Genomic DNA, 25,587 nt, shown 5'->3' with positions numbered 1-25,587 from the left:
AAAAAAAAAAAGAAAAGAAAAGTGCAACTTAAAACTACAATGAGATACCATCTCACACCTATTGGGATATCCTCAACTTAAAAAAAAAAATAACTCAAAACAAGAAATGTTGTTGAGGATGTTAAGAAATTGAAACCTTTGTGCACTCTTGGCAGGAATGTAAAATGGTAAGGCTATAGTAGAAAACAGTGTAGTAATTTCTTTAAAAAATTAAAATAGAGTTACTACATGATAATAGAAGCTCTTCTATTTCTGTGTATTTATCCTCCCCAAATTAAAAGTAAAATCTCAAAAAGATATTTTGTACTCATATTCCTAGTAGCATTATTTACTAGAGTTAAAATGTAGAAGTAATCCAAATGTCCACTTGTGGATGAATGGATAGGAAAACATGACACATCAAAACAATGGAACAGTGTTCAGCCTACAAAGGAAAAAATTTGATCCGTGCTATAAAATGGAGGAAACTGGAGGACATTATGCTAAATGGAGTAAGCTGGTCACAAAAAGACAATGTATGATTTCACTTATATGAGGTACATATCATAGTCAAAATCATAGAGACACAAAGTAGACTGGTAAATGACAGAGACTGCAGAAACAAGGGAGTGGAGACTTATGTTTTAATGGGTATAGCAGCTTTATAAGATGGAAAGCACCATGGAGATGGATGATAGTGATGATTGCACAATACTATGAATATTAAATACCACTGAAGTACATCTCACATGACTAATGTAATCAATTTTATATTATGTGCATTTCACTACAGTGAAATATTATAAGAAAATAGGGAGCAGATTTGAATATACATTTCTCTCTAAAAAGATCTGCAAATAGACAATAGGCACATACAAATATCCACAAAATTGTTAGTCATCAGAAAAAATGCAAATCAAAGCCACAAGATACAATTTTAGACTTATTTGAATAAATAAAAAGAGACAATAAGAAGTTTCAGTGAAGATATGGAAAAATTAACATTCTTATCCTTTCTGGGTAGAATCATAAAATTATACGTCTATATTGGAAAACATTTTAGCATTTTTGTGACTCAGCAGCTCTGATCCTAAATATATTCCTCAAAGAAATGATGATATAAAGCCACACAAAAACCTATACATGAATATTCATAGCAGCATTATCCAGAAAACTTAAGCGTGGAAACAGCCCAAATTCTATCCACCGACAAATTAATAGTAAGTTGTGGTTTATCCATATAGTGTAATATTTCTCAGCCACAAAAATGATAAAACATTGATATGGACCACAATATATATGAACTTTGGAAATATTATGCTAGTTGAAAGAAACCTGCAAAAAGGTCACATAATGAATGATCCCATTTATAAGAAATGTCCACAGCTAGTCATGTGGTGCATTCTTGTAGTTCCATATACTCAGGAGGCTGAGGCAGGAAGATTGCTTGAGCCCAAGAGTATATTCACAGTGAATATAGTGAGACTTTGTCTCAGCAAGACCCTCTCTCAAAATCCAAACCAACATCCACCAAATGAAATGTCCAAAACAGGTGAATGCACAGAGACATAAAGTAGTTTTAGGGTTACAAAAGGTTGAGGTGGAGGGATGGAGAGAAACTTCTAATGGGTAAAAATATTGTTGGGGTATTGAAAATATCGTGATATTGGATAATGATGATGGTTGAATAACTCTTTGAATATGCTACATCAACTCCCTGAATTCTGCTCCATAAAGAGGTGACATTGAGGGGCTTAGGTGTAGCTCAATGGTAGAATGCATGTTTAGCATGCTTTTGTGAGGCCCTGAGTTCAATCCCTGGTACCCCCCAAAATTTCAGTAACCATAGGAACAAAGTTTCAAGCCTTCATAGGTCTTTTACACCTGAAATTTGCCAGATAAAGATATCTTAGAGAGTTAAGCCTGTCAAGCGATTTGTTTTTTCCACAAAGAAATAATCAGCTGGATGGGGTAGCACATTCATGTAATCTCAGCACTCTGAAGGTTGAAGCAGGAGGATCATGAGTCTAAACCAACCCCACCTACATAGTAGAATGTATCTCAACAAAACAAAACAAAAGAAGAAATAACCTGAACTGTGTTTGTACAATGCCAAATAAATGATTAGGAGGCAAAAAGAAAAGAAAAAAACCAAAAACCAAAAACCACTAGCTGTCTATCTGGTTGTATTGAATTTAAACCTTTTTAAAGCTCATATAAGCCATCAAATATATTCATGTGCTTTAATTAATAGTTGTATTGGTCAGCTTTCAATCTCTGGGACAAAATACCCAACATACATAATTTAAAGGAGGAAACTTTATTTTGGCTCATGGAGTCAGAGATTTCAGGTCATGGTTTTCTGGCTCCAAGTCAAAAACTTCACGGCAGAGGGGCAGAGCGAGGAAAGCTGCTCACCTCTTGGTGACTGAAATCAGAGAACAAGCAGACAGCTGGAAAACAAGGGGATAAAGACCAGATAGAGTCCCCAGTGTCATGCCCTCAAGACTCACCCAGACACAACCAGAAGTATACTTTACTAATCTCCTCGATTTCTCTCAAGCCAACCAAGTTGACAGTCAATGCTAACCATGGCACTAGTATAAAAAAAGAATTCTGTTTCTGAGACTCCCCTAAACTGTGCATTTGGCAATTTATAATGAATGCTGGCTAGGTTTGAAGTATAATAAGGAGTGGGGAATTTAAACCTGGAACCTTGTAGTTATTACCTCCACTTTATCCTTCATAATTTTCAGCCCTCAGCAGCAATAATATGCTTTCTTTGTGTATAGCTTTGGCTTTTCTATACATTTTATATAAGCAAGATGTTTTGTGTCTGGTCCCTAGTCTAAAATTTTAAGGTTCATTCTTATTGTAGCATGTATTAGTATTTAATTCCTATTTATAACTGGGTAGTTAACCATTATATGGCTGTTCCACATTTTCTTTATCCATTCATCTGTTAATAGAAATTTGAATTTCTTATTTATATGAATAATTTTGCTATGAACATTCATGTGCAAGTGTTGTGTGGATATATGTCATAGGTAATACTATTTTTAATCATTTGAGAAACTAGCAAAATATTTTCCAAAAGTAGTTGCCCCATTTTATGTAACCACTAGCAGACTACAGGGCTTATGAATATTCTTGACAAACTGTTTGCTTCCTCCATTCTCCTTCCATTGTTATTTTAGCAGCCAAAGTGGGTACGAGGTGTTATCAAAATGTAGTTTTGATTTGTATTCTCTGATGACTAAGGATACTGAGCAGCTTTTGATATATTTCTTGCTCATTTTTATATCTCCTTTGAGAAATGTCTGACTGAACCCCTTGTCTGTCTTCTATCTGAGTTATTTTCCTCTTAATAATGGAGTTTTTTATCTAGATGCAAGTATCTTATCAGTTACACAGTTTTCAGATGTTTCCTAATTTGTGGGTTGTCTTCTTGATAGTGTCCTTTGAAGGATGGAATTTAAAAAGTATCCTCTAAGATTCCATTGCTAAAATATGATGTGGTATAGACATGCATTGTCCTGGATTTCTTGTTCCTGGGACAAATACCTGGCATCTGCAACTTAAGGGAGGAAAGATTTAATTTGATAATCGGAGGTTGCAGTCCACAGTCAGTTCAAGTTAGAAACATCATGGTGAAGGGCATGGTGGAGCAAAGCAACTTACTTTTTGGCAGCCAGGAAGCAGAGCACGGGCGAAGAAGGCCACAGAAGAAAGAACTTGGGACCCGATATAGTTTCCAAAATCATGCCCCAGTGACCCGGCCAGTCACACTCAGAAGTGTGCTTTACTAATCACTCCTCAAGGACGTTTCTCAGCACTGTCAAGTTAACAACCCAGATTAACCATCATATAAACTTATTTTCATGTAAGAGTTGTACAGTTTTAGCTCTTGCATTTACATTGTACATCTTGTTTGACTTCATTTTTGTATATGAAGTGAGATACAATGCAACTTCATTTATTTTGCATCTGGCTATTCATTTGTTGAAAAGATAATTTTTCTCCCACTGATAGTCTTGATATCCTTTTTGAATATCAGTTGGACCATATAGACAATATGGGCTTTATTTTTTTATGCTCAGTTCGATTTCATTGCTTTACCCATACATATACTAGTAACACAGTTACTTCATTACTGTTCTTTTTAGTCAGTCTTGTAACTGGGAAATGTGAGCTATCCTACTTTATTCTTTTTCAAGATACTTTTATTTATTCTGGGTCCCTTGCAATTCCATGAATTTTAGAATTACCTCATTATTTTCTATAAAGAAGCCAGCTGGAATTCTGATAAGCATTGTGTTGAGTATGTAGATCAATTTGGGAAGCATCATCACCTCAACAGTATGAAATTTTGTGATCATGAATAAACAGTATTTTCCCTTTTATTAAGATCCTCTTTAATATTTGACTTCTCTTGCTAAGTTTATTGCTAAATACTTTTTTATTCTATTGTGGATTATTTCTTAATTTTTTTAAGGTTGTTCATTACAATTATGTTGAAATACAGTTGCTTTATATTGATCTGGAGTACTGACTAGTTGAATTATTTTTGTGAAGTCTACACTCTGTCCTCCCTATAGCCCTCTGAAAACACACACACACACACGTCACACACTGAGTGAAAAGGGTAGTGCGTGCAGCAGCCATAAGCATTTCAGATCTGCCTTGTGAACCAGTGAATCACCATGCTGGCTGCAAGCCTTGTGTGTCTTTAGACACTGCCTTCCAAGGTTTTCCACTCAATGTTCACCAAGGCCTCCTCCCCCCTTGTAAAGAGTTCCATCATGAAGAATCAGTGGGCATGCCTGTAATTCCAGCACTTGGGAAGCTGAGGCAGGAGGATCGCTGTGAGTTTGAGACCACCCAGGGCTACATAGTGAGTTCCAGGTCAGTCTCAACCACATAGTGAGACCCTGTCTCAAAAAAAACCAAAAAAGAAAGAAACAAACAAAGAATCAGTGGCTCTTAACACCCAGCAGGGAATACGCCACCAGATCAAGAGTTGGAATCTGCCATGGGAAAACTGCCCAAGAGCTCAAAGAGGCAGCACTGGAACCATCGATGGAAAAAAATATTTAGAATTGACCAGATGGGAAGATGGGCTGTTGCTGGAGGGGCTGCCGTTGGTCTTGGAGCATTGTGCTACTATGGTTTAGGAATGTCTAATGATATTACAAAAATTGAAAAAGCTGTAATTTGGCCTCAGTATGTGAAGGATAGGATACAATCCACCTACATGTACTTAGCACCTACATGTACTTAGCAGGTTTGACAGTTTTGTCTTCCTTGGCAGTAGCTAGAAGTCCTGTTCTCGTGAACTTCGTGATGAGAGGCTCTTGGGTAACAGTTGCTGCAACTTTTGCAGCCATGACTGGAGCTGAAATGCTGATGCAGTCTACACCATATGAGTAGAGTCCAGGCCAAAAGCACCTTGCTCCATTCTGGTGTGATGGGTGCGGTAGTGGCACTTCTGACCATATTGGGTGGCCCTGTCCTCGTCAGAGCCACATGGTGCACAGTTGGCATTGTGGGTGGACTGTTCACTGTGGCCATGTGTGCACCCAGTGAGAAGTTTCTGAACATGAGAGCACCCATGGGCGTGGGCCTGGCTCTCTTCCTTGCATCTTCCCTGGGATCGATGTTTCTTCCACCTACCTCTGTGGCTGGTGCCACTCTGTACTCAGTGGCAGTGTACGGTGGATTAGTTTTTTTCAGCATCTTCCTTCTGCATGATACTCAGAAAGTAATCAAACTTGGAGAAATAACACCAATGTATGGAGTTCAAAAGTATGATCCCATCAATTCGATGTTGGCAGTCTACATGGATACATTGAATATATTTATGTGGGTTGCGACTATGCAAGCAACCAGAGGCAACAGAAAGAAGTGAAACTACAGTGCTTGGCTTCTGTTGCATCAGACATCTCTTGTTTAGTAGGGGAGATGCTCGTTTCACACTTTGTGCAAGCCACTCTTGTTGAGGTTAGAGGATAAAAACATGTCCACACATTTAAAGTGTACCAGTAATGTGACCCACTGGTTGGCTTTTTCTTTTAGTGAATAAATTCAGTAATTCTCTTCCAAATAAGCACATGAGTATGTCCAACTCTCTCATGTTTGAGTAATTTTAGAAAGCTTTATTTAACAAATGTGAAAACAGAATTTGTGTTAGGAAAATTTAAGTATTTTGTCTATTTTTGAGTTTATTAGAGTAAGTAAAAATTAGCAAGTTTGTGTTTGCCTGTTTATTTTTTGGAACACAGAATATTGAAGTAATGCCATAAGCAACATAGACATTTTGCTGTAAGAGACCAGAGAGAAATAGGAGGTTACACATAGCATTTTTCCCCTATTCTTAGGATTTAGCATTTTGTGATTGTGATGAGCCAGTGATAGACTTCTAAGTATTTGGAACAAAAAAGTAATTGCTGCTTTTACATTTGCCTTCGAAACAGAGACATGGGATTTATCCTGCTTTGCTTCCCAGTGTTGACTTCACACTGGAGATTTCATCCTGGTGTCCTGGTGAGGATGTCCAGAGCGTTAGTCACACAGGCAGCCCCTGGTGGAATTATGTGTGTGTGAGTTTTCCTTTTGAATATCCTAAAGCAATATATCCTTAAAAGGTCGCTAGATAAAATGTTCAAAGCATGAAATTTTTGCTTCTTCAAGTACACAAACAACACGCTTATAGTTGTTAAAGTTTTGTTGCATAAGTATTGATGTCTAATTGAATACCTGCTTGCTTTTCTCAGCTCCTTAGGTTTTGACATCATTAGAAAAACCTTTGTCTTACACTGGAAATTTTATGAAAGCAGTTTTTCTCCTAAAACTGTTTGTTTCTAGCATTTCCTTTCAGCGTAAGCACTGCAAAGCAAAGCTAGCCGTCTTTATGAAAAATAATCAGAAATGTGTGAGGAAAGTGCTTTGTTAGTTTCCCAGCAGAATTTTCTCTTTGTCCTACACAGATCTTTATTTAGCTTTCTCGTGACATTTGTTAAGTTTTTTGATACAGAACTGGAGGTCTTTAGTGATGGGAAGAAGTCTATATGATTACTGAGATGATTGCTATTTTTGATAAATATTTATTGCAGTACTCTTGAAATAACTTTTAACCATCTCAAAGTACATAAACTGTTTATTCATGAAACAATAAAGCTTCTAGCCAGATGAACACATACACACACACACACACACACACACACACACACAGATTGCAACATCTCAGGTTGCTTCTTACAGACATATCTTTGAGGTTACCTGTAGTCACCCTGGATGACAGTGGTTTTGTCAGGCCTCTCTTTCTGGCTACCTGAACACCTCCACTTGAGATACTCCACCAGTTGCTGTGTTTTGCTCTATATGGTGGTATTTGGCCTATATTACTATACTAAAGTAAATTCAGCTTCTTTGAAGGAGTATTTCCCACAAGCAGTGTTTGTGGTTTACTTGGACAATAGGAGGGTTCTTTCAATGATGTCTTACCTCATTTTTCTTGAATAACTAAGGGGCTTACAGTTTAGCCAATACCTCTAACAAATCTATTTAACAATTTGCTCCAAATTGTCTTTCACTAAAGAAACTCAAGAAAGAACTTGAGAGCACCCATAAGTGTGAACTTCACATACTGTTGCAGAGAAAGTCAGTCTCTTTGGGGAGACATATTTGAGCTGTTTTAAGTCTTACTTTTCATCCCAGGAAAAATATTGACCTGCACCTCTGTCTAGAAGAGGTGAGACAGAAAAACAGGGTGTGGAAAAGTTGGTAGGGAGAATATATGAGACCAAATTCTAGGACACACATGCTAAATAATTCCCAAGGCCCCATATATGGAGTTCTCTGTGATGTGTAGAAGGAACAGAGACAGGACACCACTGAGAGTGCACTATTTTTTCATGGTAGCCTGCCCTGAGTTTCTCAGGGTATACTTTTATTTTGGACTTTATTATTATTATTTTTCCTTTACTTAGACCAAGTTCATTCTGCAGAGCCAGTTTCTCCCTTACTCTTCATTTTTAATTTATGAAATAAACTTTATCACCATTTTTTGTTGTTTCACTCAATTCTTTGTTTGCCAGAGAAAGAACCCAGAAACCAAGATGCCAGCACCCCAAAACCTGATAACAGTGGAATAGTAGAAAATTTCTTTTGAGGGACAATCAGCTTTAAGGACTGAATACTTAGTGGAGGTAAGTATCCTTGGTCTCTATCTCTTGGCATAGAACCCCTGCCCCATGGGCTGTGTTAAGGGTAATTGGGACCCTACTGGTTTAAGTAACACTGTCCTTGGGTGTTATGTCTTATGTCTAGGTGGCACTCCCCCAAAGCCTTATGTGATCATAGGTGGGGCTTTTCAGAGATAGCCAGATCTAGGGTGTGTGATACTGGGATTAAGGGTATGTGATTACTAAATTAGTCCACTGATAGATTTGGCATAGTTCTGGGTGTGGGTAATGGGAAGACCCACCCTGGGTGTGGGTGGCACCAATCAAAGGGCAGGTAGCCTGGAAGGGATAAATGGGAGAGGCCAGCTGCTGGTGCTGCCGCTGTTTTACTTCTTTGATGCTTTGCTGTCTTCTGCCTACCATGAACTTATTCTCCACTGTGATTCCCCTCTGCCATGCCCACTGCCCTAAAGCCAGCCAACTATGAACTGAAACCTCTACAAAATGTGAGCTACAATAAACGTTTCATCCTTTAACTTTGGGTGTTGGGCATTTTGTCTTAGCAACAAGAAAAGTACCTAAGACACCAGGGTAAACCCTTCATCCTATAAGTAGGAAATGGATAGAAAACAGGACTCCTCTTGGTTGTATCTGTCAGGAAGCAAATACCTGGAGCAATAAAAGAAAGGTTGATTTCCCAATGATCCCAGAATATAGCCCTCCATCTGGGAAATGCAGGAGTGAGCCAGAACCTGGTGTAATTGGCTCTACCTGTTTGTAGTGGGTGGAATTTCTCCCATATGTATCCAGGAGTAAGGAGGGAGGGTGTGTGTCTTGGTTCAAATAACACAGACTCACAGATTTGGGGAGTTTCTAGTAGATTTTATTAAATAACTGTTTCATTTGCTGTATTCTTATGGAGCTATTTCTAGAGATATTAAGCAGCTGTTTTAAAATTAACGTTCACCAGTTTTGATGAAGAACAAGTCCTTTGAAATTCTCACACTGATGTGCCAAAAATAGAATTGGGAAGGAGAAATTTTGGTTCATTAGATTAGCATTGTCTTCAGCTGAGTGCTTGAAGTATCTTTGGTTGCTAGTGAAAGGCCTAAGATGTATTTGTAATAACAATAATAATTTCTCTAAGGTTAATGACCAGAAACAAAGCCTAAGGTAAGAATGCTCAACATCACTGGTCATTAGAGATAGGCACATTAAAATAACACTGAAGTTCCATCTTACTCTAGACAAAATGGTCACCATCAACCAATAACAAATGCTGATGAGGCTTCAGGGGAAAAAGAACCCTTTTGCACTTTTGGTGAGAATGTAAACTAGTACGGTATAACCATTTTGGAGATCAATATGGAGATCCTTCAAAAAAAACTGAAACTAGAAATTCAATTTGACCTACCCATTACCCTTCTAGATATCTTTCTGAAAGTGTTAAAGACATTGTATTACAATGATACATGCACACCCATTTTTATAGCAGCACAATACATAGCGGCTAACTATTGTAAGTGGACATATTACATGGTTTCTCTTATATGAGAAGCCCAAAATACTGTGTAAATAAAGATAAAAAATAAAAAACGGATAATAGCAAGTAAGGAGATAGATCTTTCCCAAAGGGGAAAGGGATCAAGAGATGGAGGGAGAATGGAGGGAGGGGAGGAGCAGGGGATGAAAAATGGAATGAAGATGTGTTGTATACCTGGACCAACTCCACACAAGGAATGTGAATATTATGTACTGCAAGCATGTAAACAAAGAATGAAGATGATCAAGAGATAAATGGAGGGGAGAGCATAGGAAGAGAAAGGGGATGAAAAAAGGAAGCAAGATTTATCATGTACATGTACCAACTCCCCACAAGGAACATTATATACTATGAGCATGTATCAATACTGTATTTGTGTAGGTGATTGAGCAAGTGCTTTCCAGAGAAATCTTTATAGGGTTGGTAACACTGGGGACATAAATTGTCAAGAAATTCATGAGGTAGATGAGATGTATCTATAGCACTGAATACCCACAGCAGCTATGGATGGATAATCTGGTTGAAAAGAGACTCACCAGCAGCTGCTAGAAGAATATTAGTTTGTCTCATAAAAAATAATAAGTTATCAAAATAATATATGAGATACCTTTGTTGGCCAATATCTGCCTTTTTATGAACATTACACTTACCATCTCTAATACTCATGATAACACAGTAAGTTAGATATCACCCTTTCATTTATATGAGGAGATTAAGATGTTAATTTACCTGGTCCAGTTCCTCCAGCTTGGTGTTACACATTGGTTTCAAATGTAGCCCATGTGACTCCATGGGCTACCTCTGCTTCTGACTTACACAGAGCCTTTAAGTAAGAGACAAAAGGGAGAGAGACAGAAGGAGAATAAAGAAAAGGAAATAGAAAATAATAAAATGGTGAAGAAAAATCAGAGGCAGCATAGGAATGGTAGGGCATAACCATCATTGATTCAGAATCCACTTCGTCACATTCATGCTTTTGGCTTTGGCCTAGGCCTTTTGAGGTCAGCCTTGTCAGAGCTCACCAATCTTGTGATTTCTTGCTCAGTATCATCCAAGGAGTGAGAATTTTATGAGAGCTGCTAATGAGTCCATTTGCTTAAATTATTTGGTTTGAAAAGAAGTAGGGGCTGTTTTCTGAAAGGAAGAAATGGCATGGCAAATATTTCCCTTCAGGCCAAGTGGCAGTAAACAGATGACTAGCCTGAGCCCCATGTAGTTCAAGTACTAAACATTTAGGTGCTACACCAAGATACACATTTTATTTGCATCCTGCAATGATTTCTTAAGAAAAAGCTATATTTTGGGAGTAGAATATGCCCCTTGCCTCTTTTTGATAAAGGACAATGTAATACAATAAGAAGAAAGTGAAGGAAAATTTACAGACTGACCCATCTTGCTTTTTGGTGTGCGAATGTGTGTTTTCTTCTTTCATTGAAGGTATTCAGTGAAACAAATTGTAGAGACCATGTCAGAAACCTTTTTGTTGAGATTAAGTTAAAGGAGAATTGCATTCATTAAGAACAAGACTCTACTTAAATAAGAAGTTAGTGACCTTACTGAATGTGTATTTCTCAGTGAACATGCAGCTTGAGTTCGAAATATTTTTCACTTTATCTTGCTTTTTCAAAACACATTATCAAATAATTAACTCTCAAAATAGTCTAGAAATAACACTATGACTCCAAATGCTGTGCCATTTGAACATCATAGGAATGTTCCAATGTGGTGATTTTGATAATAAAACAATGACTCTTCTATCCTAAAGCAGAAGTTATGATATTGGATCTAGAAGAACCAGTGCAATATGACAAGTTAATAATTCCAGTAATAAAATCACAAATATCCCATAGCTGTGTGAATATTGTGAAAGCTACACCAAAGACATTTGGAAAAAATTTAGGTCTATTATACTCAGATGGAATAGTTTCTGATGTTTTCCTTAACATCTGCTTTCTGAATGCTAGCCAAAGAGTGGTAATCTGATTAAACCACCTCTTTTTTTTTCTTTTATTGAGTTTATTGGTACGTTTTAGGTATACAGTACAATTACATTCAGTATTGGGATCTTGTACCTTTACATGACAGGCCTTGGTTCTCATATTTTCTGCTTGTCCCTGCGCTCCCTTCACCCCCTCCTACCCTCCCCATTTACAAACACTTCATTTCCATTTTTTTATTTTGTCATATATTTTCTTTTCCCTTATTATCTTTCCACTACCCTTCCCATTTTCCCTACACGGTTAGTCCTTTTCTTCGTATTTCACATGGTCAATTATCTCATTAGGAGCTTATGTACTGTTACAGTGTTTCACATCAGAGAAACTATTCGGTATTTACACATGTGTGACTTATGTATTTCACTTAGGAGTATATCCTTAATATGTATCCATTTTCCTATGAATGAATCTAATTTCTCATTCTTTATGGCTGAGTAGTATTCCATTTTATGGGAAAAACCACATCTTCTTTATCCAATTTCCAACTGATGGGCAAAGAGTCTGTTTTGAAGATTTAGCTATTACAAACTGTGCTGCTATAAACATGGGTGCGCATATATCACTGTGGTATGATTCCTTTAATTCTTTTGGAAAGATACCCAGTAGAGAGATGGCTGGGTCAAATGGAACCTCTAGTCCCAGCTCTTTGAGGTATCTTCATATTGATCTCCACAGTGGTTGCACCAGTCTGCACTCCCACCAACAATGGAGAAGGAGTCCTTTCTCCCCACAACCCACCAACATTTGTTATTGGTTGATTTCTTGATAGCAGCCATTCTTTCTGGGGTGAGGTGGAATCTCAGTGTTGTTTTCATCTGCATCTCTCCAATGACAAGTGATGTGGAACATTTTTTCATATATTTACTTGCTGCTTTTACTTCTTTGTCTGAGAAATGTCTGTTCATTTCAGATGCCCATTTTTGAATTGGGTCTTTATATTTGGGGGGGCTGATTGTTTTGAGTTCTTTATATATTCTACATAACAGTCCTTTGAGGAGCAGCTGGTAAATTTTTTTCCCACATTGTAGGTTTTCTCTTAGTTCTGTTGATGGTTTCCTTTGCAGTGCAGAAGCTTTTTAATAAGATGAGATCCCAGTTGTTGATTCTTTCTGCTAGTTCCTGTGCTACTGAGGATTTGTTCATGAAGGCTTTTCCTGTGCCAATGTCTTCCAGAGTTCTGCCTAACTTATCTTCTAGCAAGTTTAGTGTTTCTGTTTTAATATTTAGATCTTTAATCTTCTTGGGTTTTACTTTAGTGCATGGTGAAAGATAAGGGTCTAGTTTTAGTCTTTGGCAGGTTGAGATCCAGTTTTTCCAACACCATTTATTAAAGAGGCTATCTTTCCTCCAGTGGGGGCGGTCAGCTCCTTTGTCAAAGATGAGGTAGCTGAGTACATCTGGAGTTATGTTTGTGTCTTCCAGTCTGTTCCACTGATCCTCAGGCCTGTTTCTTTGCCAGCACCATGCTATTTTTATCACAGTGGCTTTGTAGTATAGTTTCAAATTGGGAATTGTTATACCCACTGCCACGACTCTGTTGCATAGGATGGCTTTTGCTATTCTAGTTCTCTTCTGGCTCCAAATGAATTTTTGGATTCTTTTTTCTAGTTCTGTGAAATATAGTGTTGGAATTTCAATTGGCATTGCATTGAATGTATATAGCAGTTTTGGTAGTATGGCCATTTTCACTATGTTGATTCTTCCTACCCAGGAGCAGGGGATATCTTTCCATTTTCATATATCCTCTTCGATCTGTTTTTTCAGAGTGCTGTAGTTTTCATTGTAGAGGTCTTTTGCTTTTTTTGTTGGATTGATTCCTAGATTCTTCATTTTTTTGGATGCTATTGTGAAAGGAATTGTTTCCCTAATTTCTTGTTCAGTGAGTCTGTTATTTGTGCACAAGAAGGCTATTGATTTTTGAGTTTTGACCTTGTATCCAGCTACTCTGCTCAAAGTGTCAATTAAGTCTAGAAGTCTTTTGGTAGAGTTTTTTGGATCTTCAGTGTAGAGTATCATATCACCAGCAAATAATGATTGTTTAACTTCTTTTGTTTAATTTCTTTCTCTTGTCTAGTTGCTATGGCTAATGTTTCCAGAACTATATCGAAGAGGAGTGGTGACAGTGGGCATCCTTGTCTTGTTCCTGATTTTAATGTGAAGGTTTTCAGTTTTTGTCCATTTAATATGATGTTGGCTGTTGGTATTACATAGATAACCTTTATTAAGTTGAGATATAGACCATCTCTTCCAATTTTTTGAAGAGTTTTTATCATGAATGGGTGTTGAGTTTTGTCAAATGCTTTTTCTGCATGTATTGAGAGGATCATATAGTTTTTGTCCTTGACTTTGTTAATATAGTGTATTACATTTATTGACTTACGTATGTTGAATCATCCTTGCATCCCTGGAATAAATCTGACTTGGTCAGTATGTATGATCTTCTTGATGATTCTCTGTATTCTGTTTGCTAGTATCTTATTAAGGATTTTTGCATCTATATTCATTAAGGAGATTGGCCTGTAGTTCTCTTTTTTAGTTGCATCTTTCTCGGGTTTGGGAATGAAAGTGATATTTACTTCCAGGAATGAATTTGGAAGTATTGCATAGCTTTCAATTTCATTGAAAAGTTTGAAGAGTAATGGCAGTAGTTCTTCTCTAAATGTCTTGTAACATTCAGCAGTGAATCCATTAGGACTTGGGCTTTTCTTTCTTGGTAAGTTTTTAATTACATTTTCAATTTCACTGATTGTAATTGGGGTGTTTAAAATATTTTTATTTTCTTCGTTCAACTTTGGTAACTGATAAGTATCTAGAATAATCTGTCCATTTCTACTGTGTTTTCCCTTACAGTACAGGTTTTTCAAAGTAGATATCAATGATCCTCTGGATTTCTGTTGGATCTGTTCCAATTTCAACTTTTTCATTCTTTATTGCATGGGTCTGAGCCTTTTCTTTCCTTTTGTTGATAACGTTAGATAAGAGTTTATCAATTTTATTTATTCTTTGAAGAAACCAACTCTTTGATTCATTTATTTTTTTGTATTGTTTTCTTGTTTCCATTGCATTGATTTCTAGTCTTATCTTTATAATTTCCTCTCTTGTTTAATTTTTGGGTTTTCTTGCTCTTGTTTTTCTAGGAGTCTAAGATTCATCATTAGGTTGTTTATTTGAGCTTGCTCTGTTTTCCTAGTGTGGGCATTCAGTGCTATGAATTTTCCACGTAGAACTGCTTTCATTGTGTCCCATAGTTTCCTGTATGTTGTATTGGCATTTTCATTTATTTGTAAAAACTGTCTCATTTCTTCTTTAATTTCCTCTGTGATCCATTGATTGCTGAGGAGAGTGTTGTTCAATTTCCATGTGTTTGTGAAGTTCCTATGGCTTCTTGATCTATTGATCTCCAGCTTGATTGCACTATGATCTGATGATGTACAGGGAATAACTTTGATTCTTTTGCATTTATTCAAACCTATTCTGTGAGCTAGTATGTGATTGATCTTGGAGAATGACCCATGTGCAGCTGAAAATAATGTATATTCTGATTTTGTGGGGTGGAATATTCTATAGATGTCTATTAAGTTCATGTTTTCAAAAGCTTGGTTCAGTTCTAGTATTTCATTGTTGATTTTTTGCCTAGATGATCTGTCTATTTGTGAAAGGGGGGTGTTATGATCCCCCACTGCAATTGTATTAGTGCTTATTTGGTTTTTCATGTTTCTTAATATTTCTTTTATATAGTTGTGGGCGTTAATATTTGGTTCATATGTGTTCATGATTGTCATCTCTTGCTCTTGAATTGTTCCCCTTACAAGGATGTAGTGGCCTTCTTTGTCTCTTTTAATCAGTTTTGGTTTGAAATTTACTTTGTCTGTGAATAAGATTGGTACCCCTGCTTTTTTCTGGGCTCCTGTTGCATGCAGAATTGATTTCCATCCTTTCACTTTGAGTCTATGGGCTTCTTTTTGCACTAGGTGTGTTTCTTGTATACAACATATTGTTGGATTTTGCTTCTTAATCCATTCTGCTAGTCTATTTCTCTTGATTGGTGAATTGAGGCCATTGACATTTATGGTCATAACTGATATGTATTGACTTATTATTGTCATGTTATTGACAATGGGTGTTGAGTTTTGTCAAATGCTTTTTCTGCATGTATTGAGAGGATCATATAGTTTTTGTCCTTGCCTCTGTTAATATGGTGTATTGCATTTACTGACTTACATATGTTGAACCATCTTTGCGTCCCTGGAATAAATTCGACTTGGTCAGGATGTATGATCTTGGAACCTCATTTAACCCCAGAACAATTTTTGTGCCACTGTTCATATCCTTACTTTGCAAATCGTAAACTTTGGCTTACAGATAACCATTGTTATACAGGAAGAAATGCTGGAAAGAAATAGAATCCACATCCATATGACTCCAGGTTCATGCCTTTTTTTAAAAGAAAAAAAAATTTTATCAAGAATAAAAATGCAATTAAACAAACCATTTGATTTTGGAAAGAAATAAGAACTTTAGTAAAAAGTACAGAAATACAACTAAAAATGTGATTTTGGAAAGAAATAAATGTTTTTTAGCATAAAAGTACAGATTGTGACACAACACCTATGTGTAAAGTAGTTTTCTAGTCAGTTTTAAGTAAAACAATTAGACAGGCCCTTATATATTGTGGATTTAGTCTTTTGAAAAACACTGAAAGTTCACCATGAAAGAAGAAAATGGTTCATTATATCAATTATAGCCTGGCATATTAAATGCTCAGTTCGAGAAAACCATACAAAATATGGGTTATTTTGGTCAGTGATGTCTTTCTTTATGTAACTAGATGTCTGCTTTTAGTGCTGTTGTTCTCAGCAATACAGATGGGTTTCTTCTCACATGATGTTTGAGTTGGATCTGAACCAACTACCATCAGATGGATATAGTCATCCATTTGACCATCAGTTGCCTTCATTTGCATTCATGTCTGCTCTGAGGATTCAGCCCTCACCCAGGGAGAGTGGTCACTGAAGCATCTGGTTTCCTGTCACTGGCTGTGGGTATTTTATTATTTGCAGTATGAGTTTGCATCATCTACTGGTTCCAAATATTCTTCAGGCACCATCAGTATAAATAATTCTTTGTCCCTTATTTGTAAAAGGTTAACAGAGTTCAAAAGCAAAGGCCCATTATGATGTTGTCTTTTCTTTTTATTTATTTATTTATTTCTTTTTTTTTGTACTGGGGATAGAACTCAGGACCTTGTGATTGTGAAGCAGGTGTCGCCACCACTGAACTAAATCTCCAGCCCTTTTATTTTATTTTTGATATAACATGAATGAAGCCATTCTCTCAGGATGTGTGGAAAGAGTTTTTCCAGCACTTTTTTTCTGTATGATTTCATTCTATTCTAACTTGTCCTTGACTACACTGCATGTTCTTGAACTTCTTATCCCACCTTTCTACAACTTTCAATTCTTTTAAAAAGAAATCACCACAGTATCCAGCAATGCTGGATATCAGATGCTACAGTATGTCACTTCACAACTCTCAAGTCCATATTTGTGGAATGACCTTTGCCATCCTTTTGCCACCACTACTTGAACACTGACCAAGAGACTAGTGAGGGGACTGAGTAATCTAGGCTATGATTATTGGTTTCTTTCTTTCTTCATCATTCCACCTCCTGGATAAGAATAAATATGGAAAATATTATTACATTCTGAAGTGGCATAGAGTGACATTACCATGAACGAACCACATATGCTAAAGAAAAATAGAATAGCATCCTGCATCATCCCTGGATTCTGCCTTAGAGCATGAAAGGCCTGCAAAGCCCATGAGATACAGGGAGTGTCAGAATCCAGGATGTTATATCAGGAGCCAGAACTCTATACTTGGTCTTGGGATAGAGTCACTAGGATTCACTCATTCCTTCAGTTGTTCAACAAATATCAATTGAAGGCCTTCTCTTTGGCAGGATCTATTCTAGGAGCTAGAAATATAAAAGAAAAAAATTAGACTACCTATAGAGAGTCTATATTCCTCTTTTGACACTGTCATGGTCTTCCCTCTTCTCTCCCTGTCTTCCAAATCATAATGGTACCACTTTTAAATATTTTCCAAGCATTTGAACAGTGCTACACACTATGGTAATTATTCACGTATTCACTTCTCATCCTCATCACAATCATGCATGATTGTGGGAAGATTGCAATACTGTTCATGCCCCAAATCATGCGGTAAAGTGTTAACTCTACAATTGGCTTGTTTATAGAAGTGAGTCTTGCCAAAGCCTACATGTCAAGGTCACAGTAACTCACACCCAAATTCCATTCCTGCAGCTAAAACCTTCTTAACTAGAGCAATGTTCTAATTACAACCATATATTTTGTCTATTCTGTTCCTAATTTGAGAATGCTTTGTCTTGTCTTTTATGAGCCTTGCTTACATTAATTTCCATAGAAACCATATGACTACACATCTTTGTATGTAGTCCTGCCCTTGCACATAGCTTGTCTTTACCCCAATTGATTACCAATAAAAATCAATGGTTTGGACTAGCTAGCACCTTTGTAGATTACACCAGCATTGATCATCTTGGCACCTTCTTTCTCTCGTAGTTCTTGTACTTATTTTTCTGAGGCCTGCATTATACACTGGGCAGAAGACTGGAGGCTACTGCAGAGATTTCCACTAACATTTCAGGGATCCCCAAAACATGATAGATATTAATTTCCCTATTTTATAACTGAGGATTGATAAAATAGTTGATCTTCCTTTTTAGGGGGTGGGCGGTTAAGATAGGATCTCACTTTGTAGTTCAGGCTGACCCTGAACTCACTATATAACCCAGGCTGGCCTCCAATTCTCAGCGATCCTCCTGCCTTAGCCTCCTGAGTTCTGGGATTACAGGGATGTGCCAACACACCTGGCTCGATCTTCTTAAAGTAAAGGTAGAACCAGGATTTTCTGGACCCTTGTTTGGTTGCACTCAGATGTTACCCTCTCATTTCTCAGAGGGTAGTGGAAAACCCTCCTGCAGAGAGTGAAAGTGATAAATGTGTAGATCCAAAATCTGGGGAAAATTCCAGCTCTTATTCAACTAGGACAGGTTCCAGCTCTTTCCTCTCCAGGGTTTTGGCAACAAGAATTCATTAGAAACCAGCGTTTTCTTCTTGTGTCTTTCACTGAATTTTGTCCACTTCCAAGTTAGTATATTTTGCCCATTTTTTTTTTCGTGTTGCATGTCTTCTCATCTGTGCATCAGTAGATTTAAAGTCACTTGTTAAGTAACTTGCCTTTCCTTTTTCTAAAGTATATTTTGCTTTCATTTTTATGGCTTAAAATTTTCAGTGTCATATAATGTTATATTTAGATCAATTAATATTTTGTGCCCTAAAAAATGAGCATGCATTAAATTAGCAGTTGTACTAGAGACAGCTATTTGGCTTTGTCAACTCTTGTCTCTACTACTTACGAGTAATTAATATTGTGCAAATTATATAACCAATATGTGGCTCAATGTCCTCATTTTAAAGGCCATAATATCCACCTCTTATGGTTGGTGTAAGAACCAAATACAATTGTACAGTACTTCACATAATGACCGGGACCTAATGAAATGGTAATAAATGTTAATTCATTGTTCCTGGCATTTGGTAAAGCACATTAGCTGTTTTGGCCAAAACAGACCCCAGAGAGAGCTAGGACCTGGCAGTAAATGTCCATAGGGGAGCTAAAACTGGGTGTGTTTGCTGGGGTAGAGGTTTGGGCTGGTAGGTGGGCAAAATATTTGAGGGCTACAGTAAGGTTCAATGGGGAAAGTGTTGATAATGGAGTTGTTGATGAATACAACATCAAAGACATGAGGATTTATGAATATGTGAGGGCCAAGTTCTGTTGGCTGATACCTAGGACAGGCTAATCTTTCAGAAGTGACCTATGAAGTGTCCTGGGAAGGAATTGGAATAGTCAGGTGATTAAGAACCTAGGAATGAGAAGAAACCACTTGTATATCACAGAGGAAGATGTCAGACTGTGTTGATTCAGTGAAGTCCCAGATATCAGAAATAGGACCTTGAGCCCAGGTCAGGTTGAGAGCAAAGGGATCAATGAAGGACCCTAGGATGTGGAATGAGCACTGTGCCATGCCAGGCTGAGGGACCAAGCTACTGATAAGGACTTGGATTCAGATCCAGTGGTTTGGGTGGGGAAAAAACAAAACAAAACATGGAGGTCACTACTCAGGCTTATATGGACCAAGGCAAAACCCTTTAAAATCTGATATTTTATTAGTCTGTATTACGTTAGTAAACTATGAAATTGTAGCTAGCTATATGTAGTTTTCTTGATGTGATGCTCAATGAATATTGTATTCTGCTAATACTATGAGTTGGGCAGATAACAAAAATAGATGTGATTTTCAACTGCTTTATAAGGCTTTGTAACTGTAAGTTATTGTAGCTATTATTTACACGATACAGAAATGCTCCATTTAATTTCTTGTTTTATTCGCATACTAACCTGAATATTTCCATCAAAACAATATGACTTGCATATTGAATAAGCATGGTCTGAAGAATGTTATTAAAAAGAGCAATTTTACTTTTGCTCCTCACTGTCACTTTAAAGTGTATTCACTTAGAATGAGTGTTTTTCCTGCTGCTGTACAAAAGCTCAAAGAAGCTTAGTGACGGAAAGCCCCATGAGGGTTTTAAGTTGCACAACAGAGCTTGATTGAGAAATTAGAACATCTTGTCTGACTTGTATACTGCATTGAAAGGTATGACTTCCTGCTCCCTCCCATCCCAGTGCTCTTATCCTGCCCCACAGGAGGGGCTCTGGGTTGCTTCTCCATCTGACCAGTGTCAGGTCTTTGATAGCTTAGAGGTTCAGGAGGGACACAGGGCAAAGGAGCAGAAAGTCTTACACAGCTGCACTCTTTCTGCTTTTCTACCCTCTGAGCCTGGCTGATGTTTAAAGCTGAATTTTCCTCCTTGAATTCATCCTAGACTTTTTGACAGCTGAGTCCCCTGAAACTCCTCTCACCACATGGGCAGTGCCTCTTGCTATGCTGACTGCTTCACTGCCCTTTAACTTCTGGACTTCTGGATTCTGTTGGGATCCACTTGCCCTTTGGCCAAAACCCTGGTTGAGCAGGCAGGATCTATCTGAAAATCTTGGCAGCAGAGATTCTTGTAGCTCTCATTCTCCGTGGAAGAGTTAGCAGCAGCAAATCTTAGATTCCCTCAGCCCTAAAGCCACCATATCCTCTACCCCATTCTCTCTGATTTGTGTCCCACAATAGCCCAGTGTCCTCTCTAAATGCAAAGTGCATCTATTAAGGCCTCCAAGGTTCTTCCAAAAGACTTCCTTGCCTCATGTGAGGGATGAATCTCTTTTCAATAGATAGTTTCTTTACATTTGAACACTTTGTCTGTTTGGCAGTTTAAATCATTAAAATGAGTGAGAGTTTTTAAAATTTTATTCGTACTGGGAATTGAACTCAGTACCTTGGGCTTGCAAGGCAAGTGTGGTACCTCTGGGTTAAATCCCCAGCCCAAGTAAGAGGTTTTAATGGTACTTAAACTTGTTCTTTTAATACCATTTGAGAGTTAAGAAACGGTGGCCAGGTGTGGTGGCACACATCTATAATTCCAGCACTCTCAAGGTTGAGGCAGGAGAATTGTCTGGAGTTCAAGGCCAGCCTGGACTACATTGTGAGTTCAAGGCCAGCCTGAATTACATAGCAAGACCCAGTCTCAAAACAAACAAACAAAAAAAATGAAAAACCAAACAAAAAAATGAAACACAAATTCACATATTATCTACTATTTTACTTTGGAATTAAATATCTACTGTAACTTGATAGATGATACAAAAGTTCTCATTTGCTATCCTATTATACAGAAAAATGCATCAATGAAATAATTTCTCATAAATAGGTGAGAATTAAGATACTGATAATTTAGAGTTCATTGGCATACAACATCAATGGGAAATATTCTTAAATATCATTAGAAATTGAAGTTCATGTAGCATCACTTGATATAAGGGGTTATTAGGCAAACAGCTTTTCTTGTTTCTACTGTATTTAATACATAGTTGCTACTTCACTTTAAAATTAGTAGATTGGCAGCTCCTGAAGAATAAGATTATGCATCTATTTTTCTTTATATTTCTTATGCCTAGCATAGTGTCTGAAATACTGTGACAGCTGAATAAACTTTTACTCAGCCAAATTAAAGGGACTTGAAGTTCTATTTGGATTCTAACGAAAGCCAGTTCAGTGATTTAGGAATAGAGTATTCCTATTTGGGCTTCCTCTCAGTAAAATGGGAAAAGTACCATTATGCTAATTAATAAAGATGAAAACTGGTCAAATGAATTAAAAACTATTCTTCAGACAAAGTGGCCTAAAAACACAAGTCACTAATTTTGTCATGTCCCATGTTTTCCAGTCCCATTCTCCCAGATGCACTACAAAAACAGCCATCTTGTTGCTCAGGGGATGAACTCTGTGTCTCTCTACAGTATTTATTGATTTCATGTCCTTAAGCAAAGAGAAGTTATGAATTGAATTAACTTTTTGTTTTGTTAGACGTGAGAGGTCAAATGCTCATAGCATGACAGCAACAGTGGTAAAATACAATGTTGTGAGTATTTGCATAATCTTTTTGTTAAGCTTCTGAAAAACCAAGAAGGGCCAGTGTGATGTTCACTCAGGAGTCTATGAAACACACCCATCCAATTCATCATGGTCAAAGTGTTCTTCTCTGTTGCTGTGCAAATAATTACCTCAAAACTTACCTGCTGAGAAGAGCAACTACTTACTGTCTCACAGTTTCTGTGAGCCAGGAATCCTCGAGAGGGTTAGGATTTGGCTGTGGCTCCAGGTGTCTCCTGAGGCTTCAGACAAGGTGTCTGCCCAAGCCGCAATCAACTGAGGCTTGCCTGACCTGGCAAATCTGTTGGCTCACAGGTGTAGTTGCCTATGGGAGGCTTCACTTCCACTTCATGGGGGCCCCTGCACAGGGCTGCTCTCCCGGACTTCCCCACAGGAAGGACAAAAGTTGCAAATTTCTCATTCGCTAATCTCAGAAGTGAACCTTGTTGCTTCTAGTGTATTCAGAACACTAGGAGTTAGTTATTAACACTAATTTATGCAAAGGAGAGGTTAATCAAGCCTTTCTTCCTGAAGGCAGCAGCATCGAAGAATTTGCAAATGTTCTTTCAAAACCAACACAGGCAGCATGTTGACTGAGAAAGACAGTTTGTTTTTCAGTTCTCTAAAATATTTAAATGTTATTAGACATGGTATAAACATGCAATCTTAATGTAACTCCACCTTCCCAAAATGAAGGCTTCAATAATACTAGTAATATTATTAAATAATATTATGAAGGCAATAAATATAATTTAAAAAATCCAAACAGAAAAAGAAGAATCTTACCTCATGGCTAAACTGACAGCTTTGAGCATGTTTTTAGATTAGCAGTGAAAATATACTCTGCTAATGTCTTTAGCTTGTGGCTTCTTCAGATTCGTAGTTAAATAATATGTGGTATTTGCCATTAGGAATACTTTCTCTGTGTTGCTTTGAACAAGAAGTACTTTCCAAACTAAATGACTTTTCAAAGAGAAAATGAATTTTATGAAAGGAGATATGTTACATAAAATCCATAATTAAATATTTTATAGACATAGTATAGACACAGGATAGTGGTCCCTTTGAGTGGTACATAGTCATTATAGAACCTTGCCAACTGAAATTTTCATTAATTATTTTTCTGGTTAGTTGTATTGCAGGGTGGAGTCAGTCCAATAAATATAGGTAACATTGAATGATTGTAAAAGGTCAGAATGGCTGTAGAACAAATTTGGTGTTGTACATTATTGTGGTGGGAACTAGAATTCACTCAAAGAAATGAAGATCCATGAAAGGAGCTTATTCCAGTCTTCCCTAATATATCCACATACACTGTTTGAATTGAATTACGTATTCAGCATCCATCAGAGGAACATTTTAGATCTGGGGATGTACCTCGTTGCTATCTGCCTGGGATGTGTGAGGCCCTGGGTTCAATCTCCAGTACTGGAAAAAGAAAAGGAATATTTTATTAGTATTCTTCATAATTGAAAAGAGGTCTACTTATTGAGTAGAAAAAGCACTGTATTGATTAATGTTTTTTTCCTAATTTAACTCCAAGCTCGAGAGAGAAAAGTTGTTCAGAATTTGAAACGGATATAGTTAGTGAAGTTAGTGATTTTTCTCATAGCACTGGGGTGGTCCTTGATTGCAAAGCCATGGAGTAAAACTGTTTTGCACCTTACTTCGCCCTCTTGTGGCTAAAATGTAATCTTTTTGTAGCAGTCCGATTTCCGTTTCATTAAACATAAAACTCCCACTTTTATAACCAGCTCTCTAGAAATGGGCACCTAATTCTTATGAATTTATCTGTTTTATGTGCTCAACAATAGTAGGAATCAAGGCATCCTTGCACACACCAATAGGTTGGATATTGCTAATGAAAGAATTCATGAAAGAATTCAAGGCATGTTCTCTTTTTCACTCAAGGCTTGGTGAAAAAGCAGAAATTTAAGAAATCTTCATATAAGCATATTGACAAAATTATAACCTTGTAAAAATAACATTAATAAAATCTCAATAATTTTAATGGATTGTGTAACTATCATGATGTCAGAGTGTAATAACATAGACATCAGATGCCAATAATATCACCAGAAAGCAAAGCTATGTGATGGTGATGATTTGTAATGGTAATAAAAGGGACTTCTTAAGCATGAAAGTTAAAAATGTATCATGTACTTGTTATTTGGCTTCTAAGATTATCACAGCAGATGCTATAAGTCATCATAAAACTTTTGCTAAGTAAAAATTATTTGTTCCAATTCATACTTTTATGGTAGAATTACCATAAAAGTAAAGGAATATATATTTTAGATTTCTATTTCTTAAATTAAAAAGCTAGCATAATAAATCATAAAAATACACAAAAAATAAATGATGTTTTTAGTTGATTAAACTATCATCAGTGAAACTACCAAGTAGAAGATTGCCTGCGTTCTTTTTTCAGTCAGTGCCTCCTTCCCTCCTCTCAAGAATACACATTATAAAACATTTTTTCTTTTTTAAAATTTATTTTAATTTTGTTGGTACATTTTGAGCGTACAATGTAATGACATTCATCCTTGGAGATTTGTACCTTTATATAATATATCTTGATTCTTATTTTTTTGCCATTCCACTGCCCTCCCTTCAACCCCTCCACTCCTCCAAATTTTCAGTTTGTTTTCACTTTTTAATTTTCTCACATTAATTCCATTCTCTTCTTTCCTTTCCTGAGCCCCTCCCACTTCTCTCCCTCTTTGCTCCTTTTCTACCTCTTTCACATTATCTATTATACATTTTGATCTTTATTTACACTTTCAGTTTTTAACACCAGAGAAACTCTTTGGTATTTCCACATGTGTCCTATTTATTTCACTTAAGAGCATCACCTCAATATGCATCCATATAGCTATGCATGCCTCTAAGTCCTTCACTACTTCCTGAGTTCAGAATGGTGACCTTCTGCATCCCTGCACTGTTCTATTGTTCACATGGGATTCTGGCTGTGACCTGTGCACACTTGTGATAGTATCTCAGTGTGCTTCTGGCTGGGGCTGCCGGCCCCCCATGTAGCTGTTTTCTGAGAGGGCTTTGGTTGGGGTCTCTGCACCCCAGTCACTGTTGTCTGAATGGGCTTCTGGCTGGGGTCTGCACACATTTAACAATGGTATTGGGGTGGTTCCCTGGCTGTTGCTTGTGTGCCTCTTCAGCTCTTTTCCAGGTGGGACTTTGGCTGGATCTGTGGGTCTGAGCTGCTGGTGTTGGGAT

General features: G+C 37.2%; 1 pseudogene; it reads left to right on the top strand.

Moving 5' to 3' along the window:
* Positions 1 to 4,682: 4,682 nt before the first annotated feature.
* Positions 4,683 to 5,887, top strand: LOC104870873 (annotated as a pseudogene).
* The last annotated feature ends 19,700 nt before the right edge of the window (positions 5,888 to 25,587 follow it).

The sequence above is a fragment of the Fukomys damarensis genome, unplaced genomic scaffold (assembly GCF_012274545.1).
Source record: "Fukomys damarensis isolate Sample0158 unplaced genomic scaffold, DMR_v1.0_HiC HiC_scaffold_33, whole genome shotgun sequence".
Taxonomy (NCBI): domain Eukaryota; kingdom Metazoa; phylum Chordata; class Mammalia; order Rodentia; family Bathyergidae; genus Fukomys; species Fukomys damarensis.
This window is presented reverse-complemented; position numbering and strand designations above follow the sequence as displayed.